Consider the following 10,229-nt stretch of genomic DNA (forward strand, 5'->3'; position numbering starts at 1 on the left):
ATATAACAGGATGTTTGGCAAATGGAATAAAGCCACACCATAATGCCCATGTCTAAGGACCAGGTCCTAGGAATATATTATCGTATATGACAAAGATGAAATAAAGATTAATAATCAGCTGACTCTAAAAAAAGACAAACCTGATTTACATTAGGCTCAAAACTGAATTACAGTTTTGAGCCTAATGTAATAACTAGCATTCTTATATGAGAAACAGAGACTAAGAAAACAAATTGAGTGTAGTGATGATAAGTGAGGGTTATGATATTTTTTTTTCATTTTTTTCCGTTGGTGATTTTTCTTCTTTAACATAAAATTTACTTTCATCTGAACAAACACGTATGAGTTATTTTACATTATCATCACTTTTCTGTTTGATTATTATTAGACAACACTAAGAAATGTGTTGTAAGACTGAGTTCCAGTACTATACTGTTATAAATAACAGGCTTTCTCTACAGGTGAGTACAACTACACCAAAGAACTCAAAATGGCATAGACATTGCCCACCAGCCTCTGAACACTCAGGATCCACAAAGGATCATGTGCATATAGCAGGATTGAAGAGATTAAAATAATAAAGTTTACTCAATACATAACAAACTCAAGATTCCTTTCATTTTAGGACTTCACTAAAATTTAAGATTACTAAAGATAAGAATGTTAGTTAACACATAGTCTGTATGCAAAATGTGCCAAAAGATGTGTTATTGGTGAGAAAGAATGACTTTATGTAGTTACGAAGTTATTTAAAACTCAATTCAAATTGTGGACTTTTTAAAAAGCTCATTTATGAAATAGGGTAGTAAGGAACTAGGAGGTAGGGGAGAGATACATGAAGAAAGTTATTTATGTGAAAATGTATTTTTGATAATGAAGGTTATAAAAATAATAATTTTGTATGAGACAAGATCTTTATGGTAATTCTTGTCCTGGAATAAAATAACTGGTTGTCTAAAAAGAGGGATACATAGGACAAGTCAGAAATTCCAAACATTTGTAGATGGTCTGTTTAATATCTGAAGAGGATTTGTGTAAGAGAAGTATAATGTATTTTTGGTAAAAGTATGTGAATGTGGATTACTTGCATAAGTGTAGAAGGTTAAAGTATTTTTTTTAAGTGAGATAGGACAAATCTAAAGATTTGAACGAGTTGGGGAAGGTTTATGAAAAAGTAATTGTAAAAGAGATTCTGTGTGTGAATATATAGGCTAAAGTTAGAGGGGAAGACTGGCAATTAGATTGCACCTAGATGATAGCTTTGAAAGGATACAAATTTTTACTAGAAGTAATAGACACCCTTACTGGCTGGGTTGAAACAGTAACCAGTCTCTCATTATGCCTTTAACTGCAACAACCAGTCACAAATGACCCATAAAACTCATAAGTCTTTTGGGAGGTGAACAAATAAGAGCAGAGGTGGAAACAAGGGTTAGCACTCTTGCAACTTTCCTATCCTATTATGACCACTTGTCCAGGGATCTTTCAGAAAGCTTGAATTAAACTGCCCAAAGTATTGTCACTTTACAAAATAAACTTCTTGGTAGTGGTCGCTTTACAAAATAGAAGGGGACTGGATATTTTAACCATTGAAAAAGATGGCTTATGTCTATTTTCTGGAGGAAGAATGCTGTTTTTACATCAACGAATAAGGAATAGTAAGAGATGCTGCCTGAAAACTAGCCAATTGAGCTTGTAAGATACAATAACAGCTATATAAGTCATGGGATCCTTGTCAGAAATGTCAAGTTGGGGTTCATGTCTCCTTCCCTTGGTCAATCCATTATTAATGATTATTCTTGCCTTGGTTTGAAGGCTATGTTTTTTAAATCTCTTAGCCAAACTTATTTTCTCTTGGCTAGAAACCATGAATCATCTTATGTGACAATATTTTCAGCCATTTCCTGGTAAAGACACCATCTCTGGCCATTAAGAAGATACCCTGTCTCCATTAGACAAAGCAAAACAAGAGTTCTGTGGTACCCAGTAGATGGGGACTGCACTCCAAGTCTGCATAAAGCAGCTACAGAAGAAGGACCATTGGTCCCTTCAGCCTTCTGTAACATTTAAGGGGAAGACATCACTCAGGGGAGAAATGAAGGAGGAGAATAGGGTCTGGAAGCAGGGAATCTAAGGCCAACTTGTGCTGACTTACTAGCATTAAATTAAAAGAAAGCCCCAACTCTCTATGCCCAAGGAACAAAAAGACCAAAAACTACTACCTTTGCAACCACCCCCCATTTCTGTGGCAGAGATAAAAAATGGTAAAATCCTCTGATTTTGTAACTTCCCACCACCATCAGACTAGTCATGGGTCTAGTCTTCATTTGTATAGGGGTGTAACTTTGTACCTTCACTTTAGCCGCTGTTAAGATCCCTCTGACAACCAATCATACATTTGCATATGGTGTAACTTTGTAACTTCAATTCAGCCACTGATTGGTCACCTTTCACAACCAATCAGACAGTCAAGAGTCTCTACTTTCTCTACATAGGGTGTAAATCAAGTAACCAATGGGAAATCTCTGGAAGACATTTAAACCCCAGAAAACTCTATAATCAGTTCTCTTCAGCCACTTGTTTGAGTCCACACCCACTCTTTGGAGTTTACTTTCATTTCAATAAAGCTATGATTTGATTGGTTTATTCTTGTTTAGCTTTGTCTGTGCATTTTGCACAATTCTTTGTTCAAAATGCCAATAACCTATATGACTTGTATTTCAGATCCTTCACCAGTAACTCCCAGAGGTCTCTTTTTTGTCTGTGTTGAAGACAAAGACTAGTGAGAAGGAATATAAATCTCCTTACACACGTTTAAAAAACAGTTTTCTTTCTATGTGCTTTTTTAAACATATAGGAACATAAGCAACAGGTGTATAAAGCAGACAGCTTCTTATGTGAGAGGTAAAACAAACAAACAAACAAACAAGAACAACTGCAGCACACCAAGCAATCTGTTTCACAAAGTCAGGCATAAAAACTTACATGCCATGTTTTAGCCCATTTAGTCCCAAGAAAAACTGCGCGAGGTAAATGTATTTCCCATTCCACTATTCAGAGGAACAAACTATGGCCCAGAGAACTGCAGAGACATTTCCAAAAGAGAGCTTAAAGATGGAAGATTACCACCATATTTTGAAAGGGAAAGATATGAATCTACTGACCAGCTACTCCAGGTAATGAGAGGTGGTAGTTAAGTTCTATCTGGAGCCCAGGAACTAATAAAGAAAGCAGAAGGTTGTATCTTGGAAGGCTAAAACCACAGACTTTACCTGTTTCTTCCTTGTGCCTACCTGGGGCATTCACGTTATTCAGATTTCAGATAGGTTAATGATAGACTCAATTTTATCCTGTATGGGAAAATAAAGGACATACAGTCAGTGACAGCATCATGAATTACTGAAACATTGAGGTCTGGAGGTCAGAAGATCAAGTCTGAGTAAAGAATAATTAAACCATTAACAGCTTAAAAAAATGTTTATAGGCCGGGCATGGTGGCTCACGCCTGTAATCCCAGTACTTTGGGAGGCCGAGGCGGGCGGATCACGAAGTCAGGAGATCGAGACCACGGTGAAACCCCGTCTCTACTAAAAATACAAAAAAATTAGCCGGGCGTGGTGGCGGGCGCCTGTAGTCCCAGCTACTTGGGAGGCTGAGGCAGGAGAATGGCGTGAACCCGGGAGGCGCAGCTTTCAGTGAGCCGAGACCGCGCCACTGCACTCTAGCCTGGGCGACAGAGCAAGACTCCGTCTCAAAATAAAAAAAAAAAAAAAAAAAAAATGTTTATATTGTCAGCTCTAGAACAACAGCCCCCACCGGTATTCATGGCCTTTTTGAAGACTGTTATATTCCCGAGTCCTCAAATATATTATTATTTTTGATTTAAAAAAACAGATTTTCCAAAGTTGAATGGCTACTGAAGAGCCCAAAAGCCAAAACTGAGACTCTTCCACTCAGGGCTTCATTAAATTTGCTCTCAGCTACTTAAGACTGTAAACCAAGGGCTTTGCATACTAAAGGTTCAATGAATCTAGGATAATGGAAACATGCAAAAATAAAGAAACTTAAGCAATTAGTCATGCCATTGAGTACATATGAGCTAACGTTATAGATGGAATATTCACAAACTTATATTCCTAGGTAAGGCTTATTAATGGACCAGGGCATCCTGGGGACCTTTGGTATCAGAAAGTAATATTATTAACAATTATTTACTCTGAAACATTATCAAACGCATTCTCAGAAACCATGCAACTATCTCTGCTTTTCAAATATTATGGTTTGAATGAAGATTTTTAAAAATGCAAGCTATGAGGACTAAGCAGCTTGGACCAATCAGCAATCAGGTGAACCTACTCCTTAAGCTGGGTAACAAATGTGCCAAACACCATCCAAATGTATGCTAACCTTACTCCCCTCAGTTTCAACCATCACAGAAATAAAAAAGGACCTTGGCTAATAGCACTAGGAATTAGTACTTCAGTAAGTGCCCTTGGGGGTTTAGCAGGAGGCATAGCCTATAATGCCCATACTATACAAGATGTGTCCACCTACTTACAATATAATGCTGAAAATACAGGCAAGGGTTTTAAGCCTACAAATATCCCTTGACTCCTTGGCAGCTCAGGTGGCAGACCGTCATAGTGCCTTAGATTATCTTTTGGCCATACAAGGGGGAGATTGTGCCCTGGCCAATACCTCATGTTTTTTTCATATCAACTCTTCCAAAGAAGCCAATAGACTCCTTGAAGTGGCTACATAACTCAAAACAGCAAGCACAAATCCATCAAACCCTACATGGACAAATGTAAAGGGTTATTTGACTTTTATATCTTGGTTTCTTCTACTGGAAGGACCTCTGGTAACTATTTTACTTCTTCTTCTTTTTGGTCCATGTTTATTTTCCATTTGTGTACATTTCATTTCTTCTTATTTATAATCTATAAAACCTCAAATAGTTCTACAATGAAGATACCAGGAGCTTCCAATCACATTGAAATCTACCTGAACTCTTTGGACGTGTATCATTATTTTATGTTCAACCTTCTAGCTTAACGAGAGTGAGAGAGAGGACTTAACTAATACCATTGGTCCTTGTCAGCAGGAAGCAACTAGATTGACTGTTACCCATCTATTCAAAGATTTGGGTCCTTTACTCTTGAAGGTAAAATATTAGGTAGTTAGATATTAGCATCAGCAAGGCAGTTAGAAAAGAGAGCAGAAAGGGTGTCACAAAGACAGCCCATGACCCACGTAAGTTTAGCCTACTGTTCTAACTCAAACCTAATGGTTGGAGATTGTGGTAAAGTCTGGCCAGCACAGCCTGGAGCAGGAGAAACTAGTGCACAGGTGGAAATCACCTAAACTGTCAAATGTCCAGTAACACAGAACTGTGTCCTCAAATGAAAACTGAGCTCTCCATGCCCTTATTATTATAAAAATTACATGGGGGATTTACTGCCCTTCACACAGTGTGCTTTTCTTAATGAATTATGGGTAAGAACAGTCATAGTTTAATTTTAGCTAAATATCCATTAACTGCTAAACAAATGACACTACTTTGTCACTTGGACACAGCCCAAACTTCAACTCCTCCCCACAAAACCCCCATGAAAGACCCTGAGTTTTGTAAAGAGAGGATAATTTCATTTCACAGAAATTACTCCACTGTCCTTCTGGGAGTGTATTACTGTGCTTCAATAAACATTTTTTAAACTTGTATTTTGATGTTATTTTGCAATTATTTGCTCACTGTCACAAGAACTAAGATTACTCATTAAGAGCTCTGACTCTGTTTATGTCCATAGTTCAAGGAACCATTGCAATGCAGAATTCCTGGTAACAAAATAATCACAAAATTAAAGACAATATTGATAAATATTGTTTTATAAACACGAAAAAATTTTTTTAAATATTTTTTAAAATATCAAAAAATATAATAGGACATTTATTAGACATTATTGACTAGATATATTTAGAAGTGGCAGACAGATTATTTGTATAAAAAAAGCTAAAAATATCCCAAATTTCAATATGATAAAATAAAAAAATACTACCAAACAAAGCTAATTCATCTGGAAATGTTTTACTTCAAAATAAAAATTAAAAAAAAGAGTTCCAGAATTGAAAACAAAATCTGAAGATGTTTATCACAACTAGTAGAGTCCTACAAGAAGTACATAAGAGAGTCCATTATTTTGAAAAGTAAAGTATTGCTGAGGACTATCATGATAGTGTTACAGTCTCAGCAATGCACCACAATGTAGCAGTCTCATTGTGAGGTACCACTTGGAGTTCTTTGTCTCATGACCAAGAGAATTAAGAAGCATAACGACAAAGGGTGAGGTTGGAGTGAAAGTTTAATAAGCAAAAGAAAAAATCTCTCCACAGCAGACAGAGGACCCAGAAAAGGCTTACCACTATGAGGATAGGTCCAGGGTTTTTATGGACTGGGAAGAGAAGCAATGTGCTGACTCTTCTTGGAGAAAGCATTACTTAGCTTGTTTGGGAACCCTGGCCTGGGACCAACCAGGAGGCTGAAGTAAAAATCTTGGCACAGGGCCTTGGACTGGGACTAATTAGAAGCTGAAGTGAAATCTTGGCCCAAGACAAATCAGAGGCTGAAGTGATTGATGATTTATAGAGGGTTAGCTCACAGGTCAAAGCCTGTTCAAAAAAGAAAAGAAAAGTGCTCACTGGATCTCACAAAAACCTACCATATACATGGCCACAAAAAGAGAGGTGACTATTTCTTGTAAGCCTACAGGTTGTACAAAGGACAAATAATTTCTATACTGGGACTTTTTCCTTTATCAGTGTAGCTGCAGGCATGTCTTTAAGCATGAAGGACAAAAGCATTTCTATGGTGGACTTCCAAGCCTTCTCCAGGTGTACTGCCTTCCCATCACCTCCACCTGTTCAGCAATCCAGAAACTCCATGAATCTTGTCCTTTGGAGTTCTGTGGAGGCTTTATTATGTAGGCATGACCATTGGCCCATCACTGGCCATTGGTGATCAACTCAACGTTCAACCTGTCTCCCCTATTTGGAGGTGAAGGGGTGGGAGTGAAAGTTCAACCTTCATGATTCAATCCATATCAACTAACCCACATTCTGAGGCTGTCCACGAGCTCATTTAGAGGCACCTCCTTAGAACAAAAGATCTCCTACCACCCAGGAAATTCCAAGGGCAGAATTTGGCCACTGCCCAGGGAGGGAGCACTTAGATCAGTCCTAGCCAGGGGGGACTTATTCAGCCCAAAAGTTGGAAGCTGAGTTGTGGCTGGCCCCCAAAGTTAAAATGCTCTAGAGTCCCAAATAAATTTGAAAGCAGTATAGGCCACACAGATGGCAATTTCTGGGCTCAGGGACAGTGAAATTAAAGTGCATCTGACTCAGTGAGACACAAGCTCAGGTGTCCAAAAAAAGTTTGTGTCACCCCACACACAACTCCAGGAAGTGCAGCTTAAAAATTCAAAAAATACTTTCTCTTTTTGAGGACAAGAGTATAAAATGTTAAGAGGACTATGTATTGCAACATGGAAAGCAACTTAGCCACAGTAAAATGAAACATCAAGAATATCCAAAAAGTTTCTGATTCCACACCCTGGTTTCTGAATAGCACTTCTAGACCCACACTGTTTCCGAAGGAAACCCATTGCCCTGAAAGAAAACACCAGACCTGGAAATATATATTAGGTGCTGCTAAAATAACCTCTGGATCACTAATAATTATCAACAGTCAGGCAATAGTTACCACAGTCTTTGGGAAAGACCCAATTCTGTGCTAGCTTCAGGTGTGATGAAGCACAGTTCTGATGCTTGTGGCCATGAGAAAGTTTTTGTTCTCTCTCTTACAACTCCAGGCAGCTTAGACAGGAGAAAGAAACTTTGTTTGTTTGGAGACTAAGAAAAGTGATAAGGAGACTCCACCTGCTAATTCAGAGATTTTTACCATATCATATCTAAGACCATCAAGTCATTACTTATATGAATCAGCAAATATCAAACTGTTTTCAATGGAGAAATGACTGCAGTGAGCAAAGACTTAAATCACAACACTTAATCACTATTAAGTAGATAAAAAGCCTTCTCAAGAAGGATACATACAAATAAACCCAGACTACAAAGATTAGATTAAATACTTAATTCTTCAATATACAGGCACAGATGAATATCTGCGAGCATCAGGACAGGGTAGGAAAAAATCACTTGAAAAAACATACTGAAAGTGCCAATTAATCTCAGAGAGATAGAGAAAGAATGTTAAATAGCTGTTTTGAGAAAACTTAATGAGATTTATTATAACATATCGAAGAGATTTTCATCTTATTAGTTAAATTTTACAAACATGATAAAACAACTTTACTTCTTTTTTTTTTTCTTTTTTTAATTTTAATTTTAATTTTAAGTTCCAGGGTACATGTGCACGATGTACAGGTTTGTTACATTTGTAAACGGGTGCCATGGTGGTTTGCTGCACCTGTCAACCCATCACCTTGCTATTAAGCCCAGCATGCATTAGCTATTTTTCCTCAGTCTCAGTGTGTGTTGTTCCCCTCCCTGTGTCCATGTGTTCTCATTGTTCAGCTCCCATTTATAAATGAGAACATGCGGTGTTTGGTTTTCTTTTCCTGTGATAGTTTGCTGAGGATAATGGCTTATATCTCCATCTATGTCCCTGCAAAGGACATGATCCCATTCCTCTTTATGGCTGCATAGTATTTCATGGTGTATATCCAGTCTATCACTAATGGGCATTTGGGCTGATTCCATGTCTTTGCTATTGTGAATAGTGCTGTAATGAACATATGCATGCATTTATCTTTGTAATAGAAAGATTTATATTCCTTTGGATATATACCCAGTAACAGGATTGCTGGGTCAAATGGTATTTCTGGTTCTAGATCTTTGAGGAATCGCCACAGCATCTTCCACAATGGTTGAACTAATTTACATCCCCACCAATAGTATAAAAGCATTCCTATTTCTCCACAACCTTGCCAGCATTTGTTGTTTCTTGATTTTTTAATATTCGCCATTCTGACTGGCAAAGATGTATCTCATTGCGTTTTTTTACTTTTTTTTTGCAATTTTTCTTTTTTTTTCTTTTATTATTATTATTATTATTATTGTTATTATTATTATTATTATACTTTAGGTTTTATGGTACATGTGCTGAATGTGCAGGTAAGTTACATATGTATACATGTGCCATGCTGTTGTGCTGCACCCACCAACTCGTCATCTAGCATTAGGTATATCTCCCAATGCTATCCCTCCCCCCTCCCCCCAACCCACAACAGTCCCCGAAGTGTGATGTTCCCCTTCCTGTGTCCATGTGTTCTCATTATTCAATTCCCACCTATGAGTGAGAATAAGCAGTGTTTGGTTTTTTGTTCTTGCGATAGTTTACTGAGAATGATGATTTCCAATTTCATCCATGTCCCTACAAAGGACATGAACTCATCATTTCTTATGGCTGCATAGTACTCCATGGTGTATATGTGCCACATTTTCTTAATCCACTCTATCATTGTTGGACATTTGGGTTGGTTCCAAGTCTTTGCTATTGTGAATAATGCCGCAATAAACATACGTGTGCATGTGTCTTTATAGCAGCATGATTTATAGTCCTTTGGGTATATACCCAGTAATGGGATGGCTGGGTCAAATGGAATTTCTAGTTCTAGATCCCTGAGGAATCGCCACACTGACTTCCACAAGGGTTGAACTAGTTTACAGTCCCACCAACAGTGTAAAAGTGTTCCTATTTCTCCACATCCTCTCCAGCACCTGTTGTTTCCTGACTTTTTAATGATTGCCATTCTAACTGGTGTGAGATGGTATCTCATTGTGGTTTTGATTTGCATTTCTCTGATGGCCAGTGATGGTGAGCATTTTTTCATGTGGTTTTTGGCTGCATAAATGTCTTCTTTTGAGAAGTGTCTGTTCATGTCCTTCGCCCACTTTTTGATGGGGTTGTTTGTTTTTTTCTTGTAAATTTGTTGGAGTTCATTGTAGATTCTGGATATTAGCCCTTTGTCAGATGAGTAGGTTGTGAAAATTTTCTCCCATTTTGTAGGCTGCCTGTTCATTCTGATGGTAGTTTCCTTTGCTGTGCAGAAGCTCTTTAGTTTAATTAGATCCCATTTGTCAATTTTGGCTTTTGTTGCCATTGCTTTTGGTGTTTTAGACATGAAGTCCTTGCCCATGCCTATGTCCTGAAT

This window comes from Pongo abelii, chromosome Y (assembly GCF_028885655.2).
Source record: "Pongo abelii isolate AG06213 chromosome Y, NHGRI_mPonAbe1-v2.0_pri, whole genome shotgun sequence".
Taxonomy (NCBI): domain Eukaryota; kingdom Metazoa; phylum Chordata; class Mammalia; order Primates; family Hominidae; genus Pongo; species Pongo abelii.